Source organism: Erpetoichthys calabaricus, chromosome 18 (genome assembly GCF_900747795.2).
Source record: "Erpetoichthys calabaricus chromosome 18, fErpCal1.3, whole genome shotgun sequence".
Taxonomy (NCBI): Eukaryota; Metazoa; Chordata; class Cladistia; order Polypteriformes; family Polypteridae; genus Erpetoichthys; species Erpetoichthys calabaricus.
Genome location: NC_041411.2, coordinates 646,102 through 659,718, shown reverse-complemented (window position 1 = coordinate 659,718; position 13,617 = coordinate 646,102).

Here is a 13,617-nt window from a genome sequence, read left to right as displayed (position 1 = left end):
AACTCTCTTTATGAAATAGACTGTCAGTGTCAAAAAAATGTGATTGCCATTGCCTGTTGAGAATATGGCTTGGAGAAAGAAAATTGCCAGCAAGTCACATGCGCGATTGTTGAATGAATGTCAGAATTTCAAACGCGATCAACTCGGGGGACTGATTACCCAGACCGTAGGCTTACAGCTTACTTATACATACCGGCATACTCAGGAACTACACCCTACTCCTGTGCTACTGACCAAATCAAGGAATTTTTTTGAATCCCCCCTTGTATGTACGATCACACAGACACCCGCTTCAGCGCACTGGCTGAGCCTCTTGATTTTTACTGGGGTCACTGTTTACTTTTTCTGTTCAAATTAAATGGAGTAGTCTTGGTTTGTAATTTATGAAAGATCCACTGCTTCATTGGTAACTTCTAGATTGAAGCGGGCTTTCTGACACTAGCAAGCAGTGATCTCTGTGAATTTTCTGTCCAAGTCCTTCAGGCAGGATGGCCACCCTGTCTAAGGAGCCCCTTTTTGATTCAGATTGGGATGCAATTGGCCATAGTTACCTTGGTTGCAGACACGTTTTTATTTGGACCATTTTGAGTTTCTGTTGTTGCTGCTGAGGAGTTTATTCAGGGTGTGGTCCCCTGTCAGTTGCTCATCTGCCCTGAAATGGCACTAGGGGGAGCTTGAATTTGGGGCTGTTGGATTATAGAAGAGCGATTTTAGTCAATGTAGCTAAAGTGTCATAGGACGCAAGGCAGAAAGCGTCCTGCGGGGGTGCCAAGAGGCAGTTTAAATGTGAGTTGACCACACGAGGAGAATCAGGGCCATAGCACCTAGCGTGAAGCTCCACATTTGTGAACCACAGCACGTCCACGGAGCCACCACCAACTTTTGACAGGCCACTGACTGCATAGGCAGAGCTGGCATCATCTCTCAGAAACGAGACAAACAACGACTAAGTGTCAAAAATGTGCTCTTCCAGAATTGCACTGCATATTTAATATCGGTACGGCTGTAAAATCCACCTACAAAAGAGAATATTTACAAAGACAAAAGGAACAAAGGAGCAAAGAACAGCGGATACAGAAATAACTAATGCATTTATTCATAAATATCTGAAAAAACGAGGCGAAAGAAAGACATTGTTCAGAAAGCAGAGATAAGTGACAGGGAGTTTGGAGGAAAGTGCCTGCTTTCAACTTGTGTCTTTTTACACCATTGTGTTTGATCCTCGGTAAGATAGGTGAGGGGAAAGAAAAAAAGGAAAGGGAAAGAAAAGTTGGCAATCGTTTTCAGCTCCGCACGCCTGACAGGCGAGAAGAGCGCAGATGATTCACACTCGCTTCCCATCTCCGCTCAAGGCCGGCGATGTGGGAGAGTCCAAACCGTCGAGTTCATTTCTAATCCGTCACTCATGCACCCCTCTACGGCATCTTGTACTTCTTACTTCAGTTGCTCTAAATACTTTCTCCTCCATTCTGAGATATCGACGTGCCATATGTTTCTGGATGCTGGTCTCGCACCAAATGGCCCCTGGTGGAGCGAGTGATGGTGCAAGCTTTCTATAGATTTTCATCTTGAAAATTTTGCCTGGCCATTAAAGTTTTCCTGTTTAATTCCATATTCCGTAACTTGCTGCTCAGCCTCTACTTGTTCTCCAGTGAAGCTTTTCTTTGTGAATATGGGCTGCTAGGTATAGGTAGGTGGGCAAGTGAGACTGCAGGCAGGAGGCTGGGTGGTGAATGAGCCCCTCTGGGTCAAGTCGTCCAAATGATTGTCATGGTTATCTCTCATGACCCAGCACTTGGTGACAGCGTGGCTGACAGTTACGGTACGAGTAGGAAGACTGAGAACAAGGAGAAAATCTGAAGTCTGGAGAGCTGTAGGTCTGGGCAATGAAGGGAGTGAAAGACGTAAACCTTACGGTCTGGAATGAATAAAAGCCACCCAAGGTGAGCGAAAATAGATGGAAGGAAATCCATAGAATGATGTATAATCAATGTGGGTCAGAGGAGAAGAACAATATCACAAACAAAACCAAAACTCGGAGAGCAGAAAACAGAAGAAAAAGGGTTCAGGCTGACTAGAAATTCCTTTTTAAAACTATGGTAAGAATTTGCAGTGAAGATACTAAAAAATGAAGTGTGTCCGGCAGCTTTAAATATCTAGGACTTTATGTGCCTAGAACAGGCGCAGAAGCCGCACGCAAGATGACACGAATGTAAGAAAAACGACTAATTTGTGGTGCAAAGACTTAAACTAATGTGCTCAGGTGCTATTTCTACTCTGGGTCGTGACATTTAACTTCCCTGCTTCAACGCTCTTCCGTGAATATCAGGCCGGACTATTCAGAGAAACGCAACATTGCTGCAGATTTGTTACAATTACAGAGAAACTTCACTTGCTTTTTAAATAAAGTGCAAATTAAACACATCAGATGAATTTCATTTTGCTTCAAGTGTAATTTTATACGATTGACTAAGGCGAAAGGTCAGCGTCACACTACAACTCAAGAGAATTCAGGTAGCTTTGTGTTTTCTCAATTGTCTGACTGACTCATAGCTCCGAGTTCATAGGGCGTTCTCATACACTCGTATTCACTGTCTGTCTCATAGCATAGGAGTATAGGGGAAAAAAAAAACTACTAAATCTTAAATATTTAGGTCAAAATCTAAACATCAATATGGGAAGATCATGACAGCAAGTGTTCAGACAAGGAGGTGGATGGATCACCGCATGGAGGACAAGCAGTAGGATAGACGAAGTACAATGGACTGAAAGAAGGAAGATGCCAAGTGCCATTATTAAGGTAACTTTGCATATACTCTTTTGATTATCAGATTCTTCCCTTTATATTTCATAATGATTTTTATTAATGTTATTTGTTGTTGCTACTGTATTGCCATTTTTGTACCCCTGTGTATTCTGGATATTGCGTCCCGTTTTCAGTGGCATCCAAGCTTACAGACATTCTCAAAGATTTGCATGTGCAATTAGTTAAGAATCTTTTGGTCTTTGGAATTGTCCATAGGATATTTGAGTACAGTTTCTGGTTTCGATGCTCATTCTATTGATCATCTGGTTTTGACACTTGCTAATTTTATGTTTCACTTATATCTTCCGGGCCCTTTAACTTTCTCGTGTGGCCTACCAACATTACCTCCTTGTGGTAGAACAGTCAGCCATTCTGCCAGGATTTGCTTGAAAAGAAATGAAGGTGCGAAGGAGTGACTGTTCTGTCAAAAGGTGGAGAAATGGATCAGGAGAAGAGATGTGGTCAAAACTTTAGACCTGAGATCAAAAACACAACACATCAAAACCAAAGTCACTATGCTAAACTGCAGTCAAGGATAAAGTTCAGAAACTGGGAATCCTAAATTACTAGGAAACGGCACTGTAGATTTACAGTATCCGTAATCTTGGACAACCAGAACATGCATGACTCTGACCTTTATACCATTGTAGCATTAATGTTAAGCGCCTTGCACTTAGCAAACGTAAGCAACATTGTCCACAAAATGACAGCAAAAAAATTACAAATGCATTTAAGACACGTCACTTTAAGAAACCGACAACTGAAAAAATTTAAAAATGAACAAAATCAATTGGCAGTGGCAAAACTGAGTAGGCGTGTGACTTAAGAAACCTTCACAGTAGCCACTGCTCAGTAAACTTTAAACGAACAATGCCGTGGTAAAGTATTAGGCCCATTGTATGATTTTTCTTTTCGAGTTTTTTTTTTTGTGAATTTGATCAAATCTTCAGCTATTTAGTAAAGGGCTCCTCAAATGATCAAATAATACAACATATTGATGCTTGTTTCACTTATGTATTAAAGTAAGTTATGCAATAGCCCGTAATGCCCAGTGTGACAAAATAATAGCCCCCCAGACTCAATAAGCAGGTATTTCCAGCTGGTATTATTCATCACAGTACGGCCCAATCTCGTACCATGCATCTCATGCTTCAGCTCAGTGCCATTTGTGGATTGTCATGCATAAGCTGCTCATTTCAGTTCCTGGCACACCTTTTGATGTTTAGGCGTGTGTTTTTATGATGCCATTCTCTTTCTTCAAGCATGCTGATGTTGCCTCTATAGTTTCAGCTTATAGACAGATAACCTGACACTTCCAGGCTCATAAAATGATGTTGGGTCACCCTGGTTCTGCATCCCCAAAATTGTGTCTCAACAGTACCATGGGATGGATTTCTCCCTGTGCTTATCCCTGCAACATTTGCTTTCCTGTTTACATAACTGGACACAGTGCCAGCCAGTTTTGACCCATCAGTCCATATGTATTTGTCTCTGAACTACAGAGTGTATTGTAAGAGCAGAAAGACGCAGCCAGCACATTTCTGTTCTGCCCAATGGGAGAATGTGGCAGAGTTCAGGGCAAAGTGATCAGGAGAAGAGACGTGGTTGTGGAGGAAAAAAAAGGCAAGCCAAAAGATTAAAAGCACAAAGTCGCTAAACGTAACTGTAGTCAAAGTGTCAAGAGCGAAGAACAGAAACCAGCAAACAAAAAAAACTGAGGAGTGGTTTTGTTGAATCCGAAATCTTGGATAACTAGTTATCTGGACAGAGGAAATGTAAACAAAACTATCCATAAAAATTAATTGCCTATAAAAAACAAAATACCGTCACTCATGCATCTCCCCTCAGCATTGTGTTACTCTGAGGTGTGTTGGTCTAAATGCTCTCCAGTCTGCAATATCAACACGTCTGTGAACTGCAGCATTTGATTTCCTGCCGACATAACTGGGCACCTTGCCAGCCACTGTTGACCCATCTGTGCACAAGTCTTTGTCCCTGAACTGTGTCACTCTTGAGGTGTGTGGTTACATTCTTATGCGTGGCCAGTTGTTTCTACCTGGCTACTCTGCCATGGATCCTCCTCCTAGTAGTGGGCTCATGAGAGACCAGGAGGTCCCTAAATGTTTCATGCTCAATCTTGGACCAGCACCAACCAATCCTGAATTGCTGAAGTAATATTAAGAAAAAGGGTAGAAAATCTAATAGCTGGGCGAAGAGAAATGGAGGAAAGGCTTATGCACTGCCTTGAGACCAGAGAGGTCAAATTTCTGTGGGACTTGTATTTCACAAATGACCAACCAAATTTTAAAATGAAGATGGCCATCAAAAATAGGAATGCATGGGGGGGCTTGCAATGACCTCCTCAAATTGTCTTTTATCCACAACCTGAACCTGGGCAGCTCTCTGGACTATAATGCCAACAGTCAACTGACATCCAGCATAAGAAACTGACACCAGAAATTACGAGAAGACGGACTAGAAATCCAAGCTTGTGCAGAGTGATGGACCCTTTTAAAGATCTGGGTTCTGAAGGCCTAAGAGCAGTTTGGATGGTCATCTTAATCTTGGGAGGAGAGGGAACAGGGTGCTGGACTTTAGTGGATCTGGGGACTGCTTGGAGGAATGGAGAATGTGGATCATGATTGAGAGTATTCAGGTGGGAGTCAATGTGGAGACAAGCAGCATTCATCTCATGATGGTTTTACCTGTTATCTTACCAATCCCATGGTATCGGTCTTGTCTCACAATGGCGTGGCATGCAGATACAAAAGTTCAAGGCCATGGCTGTCAGTTACTTCAGATTACACACAAGGAGACTTTCTGTTTACGGCACCCATGCATCTTCCATTTCAAACCTGGAGGCTGAGCTTCTTCATAATCTCCCCAGGAGAGCGACACTTGTAGCCAGGTTCATCACAGAGTTTGTGCTGATATGCTTTGACAAACCAACCAAAGGCAACGTTTGATAAGGAGATACACGATCTGAGCTTAAACAGGCCTTGCATGTCTTTCTGACAGAGATGGAAAGCCCATCAGAGTCCGCTACAGGTGTCATTATTTATTCAGCAAAGGTAGAAGGTTTTGACAGCGCTGGAAAAAAAATGAACTTTTGTTTATGAAAAAGGCGCGTGTGCATCAATAGGGCCGGGATGAAAACACATGCCCTGTTAAGGCTGCCCTGAAGTTCTGGCCGCCTGCCATTAATAAACTGGCCTCTTGTACTTCCACCACGGAAAGCCTGTGGCGTAGTCCGTGTGCTGAGTCGCAGCCTTCTGGTTTGTGAAAGCTCAATTAGAAGGAGCTCATGAAATATTAAAAGTGATTGATCAGTCATCCCTACATGTTAGTCTGTCCTCTCTTCAGAAAGTTCATGGCCCCCCCTTGTCCTCATTTCTATACAACACAGAGAATTGGAGCTTTAGAGTAAAACATCTGGAACTTCAATGACTTGATTCTCGAGATGTCTGCAGTGGAATCTGTGTGTGCAGCCCAGTGCCCTCTGAACCAATAGCTGTTGACAGCTGGGAAATAGGTGTGGCCACAACTCATAAGTAGTCCTCATTTGCATGAATAATGATGGGACTTGGCAGCTATTATGACATGTGGCCCCACCCACCTAAGAGTGAGGAATGATGAGCTGCATCATGTAGTGAGAGCTGAAAGACGCAGCCTCAACATTTCTGTTCTACCATATGGGCAAAGGTGGCAGAGCTCAGAACAAAGATTTCAGGAGAAGAGACATGGTCAAAAAAACAAAGGGGCACACCGGGAGATCAAAAGCACAATGTCACTAAACGTAACCATAGTCTAAGTGTCAAGAGCAAGGAACAGGAGCCCTAATTCACAACGTAACTACAGAGAGGTTTTGTTAAATCCATAATCTTGGACAACCTCTCGTCCAGGCAAATAAAACTGCCACAAAATGCTGTCACAGAAAGGCATGGAAAATCTTCAAACAGAACTGAATGGCAATGTCAAAAATGGATTCTCCTCAGTAAAAAACCCGAAAGTCATTTAGCAAAATGGTGACAAACATGATGAAATACCTCAAATCCTCAAGATGTCCTATTCCTATATTGTTTTTGAAATCCAAATCTGAAGGTGTTATGGTTATTGTAGCAAACGCAGAAAAAAGAGAAGTGAAAAAATGTTTAAAAAGAGGAGAGGTACAAAATTGCCTTAGGATGGGCATGGGGTCAAAAAGCAAAAGAGATGAGAAAGACCAAGTGCCAAAATCCACAAAATGTAATCCAAAAATTGAAGGCAAAAGGTCCCTGGTTGAGATTGCCTTTCCCCATTTCTTCTATGAAAAATATTTGTAAAAATAAAATTTGGTGTTCAAATGCGCCACCATCTTAAATTGGGAAAAACGTAATGACATCAAACTTCATGACATCGTCCAAACAAGTAACTTCCAAGGGATGTCATTATTACAAACAGAATAGCAACACCCCAACGCAAACCCATCCAAAATGGCACTGTGGTAATCCTAACATAACACTTGTTCAAAATGCCAGAAAGATAAAGCAGAATAATGAGCATAATGCAGGAAACGCAACTGAAACAAACCCAGATCATGACAGAAGGCCTCCGAGGTGCCACTCCTGATTTATTTTTTCTTCTGTTTTTGTTGAGATTTACTTTTTTCTACATAAGGTTGTATCTTGACTATCCACCCGCATCCAGTGGTGCCCCCTTTGTGATCCCAGAAGAACTGATTTGAAGTGACAGCAGACACATACCCTCCCTAATAACTCCCCTCATGATTTCACAGCTCTTATGCTACACCCTAAGGATGTAAACTCCAGTCTGGGACCACCAGTGACTCCCTGGAGGAAAACATCTTGGAATGATCCTTGCCAATTGGGTTCAACTCGGTTTCAGTTCTGTGAGGATGGCATCACTTCATACGTGTCGATGTCTGATCATGTGATGTGCAACAGTGCCATTGCCAATGCCCCATTCAGAAAATGGGGCTGAGATGATGTCCCCAGAACAGCCCAAAATATATAGATGGGCATTACGACACAATCAGTTTGTACAAACTAATGACAATGAAGTGTAGTTTGTAGAATTTCGCAGACCTTCACGTTCCCCTTCTTTGTAAAGCACTCCTTTTGCTTCCCCGCTGTTGGCTGTAGTTTCCACTTTCCTTCACGCCTTTGGTGATGAGTTTGACTTTTTGCTGTATGTTGATGTACACGTCCCCTTTAGAGTGTCTCTCCTTTGCTCTGAGGTACTGCACACCTGCCACTTTTCACCTTTACACAGACATGTACAGTACCCCGCACTGTTGGCTTTTGCCCTTCCCCTAAAGTACTTCACTACTCCATGTTGATGATCACTTTTACTGTTGCTGTGAAACCCTGCACACCTTGGACATGTCTGACTTTTGTTTTTTCGTTTCTTGTATTTCCCCTTGGCCTCTAAAACATGAGGTTTCATTTTAGGGCTTTTAGATTTGATATGTTTGATACGTTCAACAGCAATGCCATGTTGTTCTTCTTATAGAGCCACCATTTTGAGTGATTTGTTGACGGTTGCTATGCTGTTGCCACGTAAGATCAACTGGAAATTTTCAGTGTATGACATCGCTGGGTCAAACATATTAAGGTCAAGCTGTGTACTTCTCTGCTTGTCCAAGATTGTGGATTCTCCCAAAAAGACCTTTGCAACCATTGAATTCCAAGATATGAACATTTTTTGCCCTGCTTTTCAACTGTGATTTACAGTTTGGCTCTGGCAATGTGCTGCTTTTTATGTTTTTGTTATTGCTATTGTTCTTTAAATATGTGTTCTGAGCACTCTCTGCTTACTGTCTGGCTTCTGACCCTTACTTAAATTGCTAACCGAGTGACATCTGTCCACTCAGAGTTGCTGCCACCACTTGCAGTCTGTGCTGGATGTTCACTTTTGCCTTCTCATTAATCCCCTGTTAATTTTCCCTTTACTTGTAAAGTACCTCTCACCCTGGGGGTCGACTCTATCCAGTTTTGTGCCCAATGTACTTCCACTGTTACTCTGGTTTTATGACATGAACCCCTCTTGTTCTCTCGAGACTGGTGTACCACCTAATGGTGTGTCTGCGCCCAGCCTGTCACGTTTTTCTACCGATGCAGTGTGGTGCCAGTCTTTTGACTCTCTCAGCAGACTCCTTTCTGTGTTTCCCAAGTTTCTTGCACATCCTTGTAGGCTACCATACCATTACGGTCAGCACTGTGGGCATCCCTGCATTTCCGTTTTATCCTGTCCAGTATCTCCTGAAAATAACAGACCGTGAACCAGCTGTGGTCTGTAGACACTTGTGTGTTTGGCACTGAGCAGCTTATACGATATCAAATGGTCGCAATTAAAAAGGGAAAGGTGTGCAAATGGGAGGCAAATTTAAAACATATGGCATACTAGGAAGGGAACTTCTAGTCATACAAAGTCCAATGCCGACCTAGAGAAAGCAAAATTCTTCTGTGAAAATTTTTTTTGAAGTGACAAAGCCAAAATGGAGCTCTTTGGGAATGCAGACCAGTGACATAATGAAGTTTAGAAAGAAAACACGAGCCAAGTGACCTCCAGTCACATATGGTGGAGGGTCCATAATGGTGTGAGGATACCCTGCTGCATCTGGACCAGCAGGCCTTGAATGTAATAACGCAACCATGAATTCCAACGAATGGCAGAGCATCTTAGAGCTGAATGTTCTACACAGTGTCAGAAAACAAAGTGTGGGTCAAAGCTCCGGGGTCGTCCAATGGGACATTCACAATGGTGACAAAAGCAAAAATGGACTGACCAGCAAGGAGTCCTGATCTTAATTCAATTGAAAATCTTTGGAAAGAGCTGGAATGTGCTATTGGGAAAAGGAATCTCACAGATGTTCAGGAGCTGAGGAGATAGGGGCAAGGAGCCTCAAGATGGTGATGAGAAGCACTTGGAGGCCGTCACCATGGGCATGTATGAAAGAAGCAGGCCTTGAATTCCAGCCAGATCACGCATTCATTCTCTACAGTGTTGAACAGACGCCTATTTTGTTTTGGTTTGTTTTTTGTTTTTTTTTAATAACTTTAGACATCTTTTGAAATTTTCTGATGATCAAATGTTGGTCCAAGAAGCCTGCATGATAGACCAAAAGTGCAGGAGTGCTCATAATGCCAACCCCAACTTGTAACTAAACTGTTCAAACTGGACAGGGCCACGTGGATGTCACTACTGTGCACATCTGCACTGCACTGGTTAGAATGGTGTGGCAGACCTGTCTCTCAAGGAGTGGGACACTGGCTCTTCTGGGAAGCTGTCCTACATAACATAATTGTCCCCCATAGTCTCTCTGTGTTTGAGTTGAAGACCGACACAAACCGTAATCATCCGTCTGTCTTGCCTCTTCTTGCTTTATAAGTTTTCTCTGTTTAATGTTGATTTGTGTTGGGCAGTGTGGTGGCGCAGTGGTTAGTGCTACTCCCTCAACTCCAGACACACCTGGGTTCAATCCCAGTTCAGAGACTGTGCGAGTTGCCAAGTCAGGTTAACCAGCCTTGAGCGACTGAGTCTAGTGATGGACTGCTGTCTTATCTATGGCCCATAAACCTGAGCTGGTTAATGAGTTTGAAAGATGGATGGCTGCTTTATGTTTAATTAGGCAATCAAGAAATGATGAAGGCCTATCAAAGGCTGCACTGTCACTTGGTGGACTGGTGGCTTCTCACCATTTCGAGAAAACCTCTGCCACTCTGAAGGCTGATCAACAGCCTAACATGCAAATGGAATGTGGCAAGCCGGGATGATAAAAAAGGACACCGTTATCATCATAAATCCTCATAGTAATGCAGCCGTGCCCCTCATGCTGATTAAACTGCTTTGTCGTGAATGGCCTACATGCAAGGGTGCCTCCCCAGCACTCAACGCCTTTGTGTTCTTCACGGCGCCTCTTCTGCTCCAGTGATTCCCCCATTATTATAAAATGATGGAGCATGAAGCGGCTCGAGTGAAGGGGATTTGTGTTCAACGGCAGGCTCAAGTGACCATCGAGCGAGGTCCGCCCATGCCCAGTGGTCAGTCATGTATTATATATACAGTGTAAATATATTTATATAATACTCCCAAGCACATATCATATCATTGTATGCTGCGTATGCTTTCATTGATTTTTGAATTGTATTGTTAGCTGTTGTGAGGAGACATGTAAGTAGGTCTGAGGACAACTGGTGAGAAAAATGACTTGGAAAAGCACCCTGATGGGCCTCATGGACAGATGGGGTCCAAGATGGTGACAGAAAATGTGGCCCAGTCAGCCTGCCCCACTTACTTTAAGAGTTTGGCATGAAGGTTCAAAGTGTAGCACACGTTGAGGTGCGGCCTGCTGTCTGTGTGGAGCGCTACTTGCCCTACTGGTGTCTTGGATATCTCCTTCAATATGAAGACTGTCATCGAGTCACATTTCACTCCAGTGCTGGATAACACACTTGTGTAACACTCGTGTCAAGAGCGCCGTGCTCTTGGGCTGTCAGCTTATTCACATTTGGTTTTACACAGATGACAGACATGAAAGGCACTATATAATGATATATACCCCATTTAACAGGTGAAAGTCGAGGCGAGCACAATGGCGTCGCGTGCACAGCAGCCGAGGTCCGTCTTGGTGGACGGTAATCTGTCAGGTGACACCTACTTCTGATCACCGTTGTCTTTATATGTCATCTGATTTGAAGGGGTGAGGTTAGCGGTCATCATAGGGGGGCACCAGCAGTTTGATCTTCCATGGTGGGCAGCGTAAAGTGACTTAGTGGCCATCTCTGTTTCTGCTTCCCCAACAAGGCACTCACCAGGCCCTTCTGTCTGACATCAGATATTTGAATTTTGATGCATTCCTCATCATGTGGCCATGTTGCATGCTGGTGCATTTCATTACATGCGACAATATGAATACTGCTATAGGGGTCACAGGGTCCTTATAGTTCAGATACCCAGAGTTAAGAGAGGCTGCTGCACCCCCTCATTTATGGACTTTTGTAAAACTAGCAGCGGGGAGGTTAGGATTGCCTCAGTAGAGGGTGCAGTTGACACAAACACTGGCTGTGTGTACAAAGGACCTGAAGGGTCACACTGCTGCCCACCTTGGGCACTCCTTTCACTGACTCTGGCATGAAGTCAGTTCATTCAGTATATATTCCCTTATAAAGAGCTTCACCATACACTGGTGTCTGTGCCATTCCACTTGGGTTCACCTTAGTGTTTTGGAATACAATAAGCAGCTCCAGCCCTGAGACCCCCAAAAGAGGTCACATGACCTTAGCTGAACTGTCAGATGGGTGGGGACTCTTGGGTCAAAAGGGCACCAGATCAGAACAGTCAGCGAGTGAATAGCCAGAAGGGCAGGAGTGGCCAAGCGTGAAGTGGACAGGCTGATTGGGGAACTGGACGAGCTGTCCGCCTCAATGACTTTCTTGGAAAAAGTAGGAGCTGAGGCTGGGGAAGGAGCAGCCATGGAATTTCCTCCAGCAGTGGGCTGGGGTCAAATTGTGGGAGTGAAAGATGAACCAGCTTTGGTATCACCAGGAGAAAGTCCTGTCAGCTGGCTGTGCGGTGCTGTTGTTGAGTTGATCTGCCGCTGGAAAAGACTTTGCTTGGGCCTCATTCACTTTAAAAGGCACTATATGGTTTAAATAGTGCATACTTAGATTGAAGAGAACTAATGGTTATGTGTGTACTGGGCAACAAGGGGAGCACCACCAACATTCTGTATGTCATGTCGGCTATGGATCAGCTGTGGATAAGGTTTTCTTCAAGGACATCTCTGTATTTGGCTGCATTCATCCTTCCATCAGTCCTGACCAGTCTCCCTGTCCCCATAGCGTGATGCTGCCACTACCAGACTTCACCATTGGGATGGTATTAGGTGGGTGATGAGCCGTGCCCAGTCTTTGCCAGGCATAGTGCTTGGAGTTCGGCCAAAGAGTTTAATTTTGGCCTCATCAGACCAGAGAATCTTCTTTGTAGGCTCTCAGAGTCCTTAAATTAAAGTTTGGGAAACTCAAGTGGGCTGCCCTATGTCTTCTACTCAAGAGTGACTTCTGTCCAGCCACTCAACCATAGACACCTGATTGATGCAATGCTGCTGAGATGGTCGTCCTTCCAACAGGTTCACCTATCTTAATGGAGGACTTCTGAATCTCTATTATAATGACCATTAGTTTCTTGGTCGCCTCTCCGCCCAAGGCCCTTCTTGCTCAGTTATTCACTTTGGCCAGATGGTCAACTCTAGGAAGAGTCCTGGTGGTTCCAAACTTCTTCGGTGTCATAGTTCTTGGCTCCTGGGGACACTCAAAGCTTTAGAAATGGTTTGATCCTTTTGCTCTGATCTCTGCCTCACCACGGTTTGATTGTTTGATTTTGGTCCTGATGTGAATTGTGAGACCTTCTAAACACAGCTAACCCTAAGCCTACCCCTAATCCTATACCCCATCAGCATACTTCATTTATGATTGGCCTTTGACATCCTCTCGAGACTCCCTGTTATCTTCGGGGGTCTGGTTGCACAGGCCCAGCAGGTGTTGATCCGGCACGGACGCGTCTGACGATGTGGGCGCCAGCTTGGAGTCACCTTCGCCTGCCATCGTTCGTCTCTCTCGCGTTCCCAGCCGCCTCGCGCTTGCTGATTGCGCCTTTAGTGTATTTTAGGCTCGGATAAAAAAAAAACGCAATTGCTTAAATGTGTTTAGACTGCCGCAAGTATAGTTAACAATTGGTTTTCTCAAGAGATCAATTACGTTCTGCAGATTGTGCTTTTGCCACACCGTGAAAGAAAAGCTGTTAAAAGGCGA